The following is a 2,047-nucleotide window of genomic DNA, read 5'->3' as shown; positions in this document are numbered from 1 at the left end:
TATTTACATGGATATTGTTATTTCTAAACACCAGGGCCTCGGGAAGAGTGACTGTGCCTGAATCGACATCGGGATGGATACTATCGCATTTTAGTATGAGGTGTTCTATTGTTTCTACCGATTTACCACACACAGCACATGTGTCATCATCTTCGTTAAATTTCTTTTTGTAGCTGCGCGTTCTAAGAAACTCTGACCTAACTTCAAAGAGTAGGGCACTGTCTCTTGAGTTATCATAAAACGCCTCCTTCCTCATCTGCTTTTCCAGTATCGATATACTTCTACACTACGCTTCTTTTCCATTGAATCTGTCCAATTTTTACCTTCCGCGACTTTAACCTGTCGTTTAATGCTCTCTCTGTTTGTCCGTCCTCGTGTCTGGCATACTTACTGGTCAGCTTCCTAGTTCTTTTCCGTCATTGTGAGACAACGCTATTTCTGTATAGGTATTTAAATACCTTAGCTGCCCACCTGTTATCGTCCAATTTCCTCAGGCGTTCTTCATATAGAATTTTACTCTGAGCTTCCCGTGTTTCAAACGATGCCCAGCCTATATCCCTTAGATAGGTTCTGCCATCCTGCGGGCACTCCAACGAGAAGTGGTATAGAGTAGGTTGGGCCGTGCTGCATGACGGGTAGCGAGCGGGATATTAATGCGACCGGAAGAAGGTGTGGCGGAGCTTCGAGAAGGAGTTCGTCTGGAGCTGGCGCCATGCAGTGGAACCTACTATCTGAGAGCAGATCCAGGTGGCGCCAATACCAACGAAATATGCACTCCTAATACAGTGCGGGTAGGAGGCAAGCTCGAGTTGAGGCGACCATTTGGGGGAGATTCCTACGCCCTTGAAGAGGACGCTGCAAGCTACCCAGACAACCCGGAAGCCAAGAGCATGCATAGCGACCACGAACCGGACCGGCGACAAGCAGATATCAGGTTAAATATACACGTGCTCGAGCAGGACAGCAGACGAGGCAGCTATATGCACTTGCCGTCCGCTGCATCTCTGTCGACCCGGAGAATGAGGACATCAACAAATGAGAATGCTTACAACATTCGTATACAATAAGAAAGCACGGCGTAAGATGGCGGGTGCTGCCATCGGTGGAATTTGTGTGATACAGGTTGGTCTCGGGCACATAGAGAGACATTAGACGATTTTGCTCGGGTCGTAACCACCGGATTAGTGCTTTCGCATTAAAATCCGGACCGTAATAACCGATTCACAAGCGGCATGTCGGGCCTACACCCCCGGCCTGTTATCAGAACAGGTGCGGCACATCCTCCAAGAGTGTTCCACGGGCTCACTTCCCCTCATTCGACTCGTCTGGACACCAGGCCGCGCTTTCATTTCTGGCAACGAGAGCGCCCGCGCGCACGTGACCTGACCGCCGAGCATCAGGGGGAAGGGGGAGAGGGCAGGACATATGGCGCAGAGAACAGCATAACAACACCGCCATCCACGGAACCTTTAACATGTACACTCATCCTTGAACACACACACACACACACACACACACACACACACACACACACACACACACACACACACACACACACACACACACACACACACACACACACACACACACACACACACACACACACACACACACACACACACACACACGCGCGCGCACACACGCACGCACACACACACACACACACACACACACACACACACACACACACACACACACACACACACACACACACACACACACACACACACACACACACACACACACGCACACACAAATCCTTCAACAGAGCGGACGCCATAGCCTGGCGCCAGCTTCAGACGCATACTTTCCCAAACGTCTATCACAAGCACCTCTTCGTTCCCACGCAATACCCTGGATGCTGCCCAGCATGCAGCAGGCCAACACCCACACTCCTCCACTCCCTATGGTCATGCACCGACCCAATGGGGCACCAACTGCCCAGTTATAGGGCTGCGCATTCCCACTATACCCCCCCCCCCCCGCGCGACACCTTATACCAATCTAAGAATCTCAATTATCCTCCACCCCACTTTCTCCTCCTGGT

Source organism: Amblyomma americanum, chromosome 8 (genome assembly GCF_052857255.1).
Source record: "Amblyomma americanum isolate KBUSLIRL-KWMA chromosome 8, ASM5285725v1, whole genome shotgun sequence".
Lineage (NCBI taxonomy): Eukaryota > Metazoa > Arthropoda > Arachnida > Ixodida > Ixodidae > Amblyomma > Amblyomma americanum.
Note: the sequence above shows the minus strand (reverse complement) of the source record.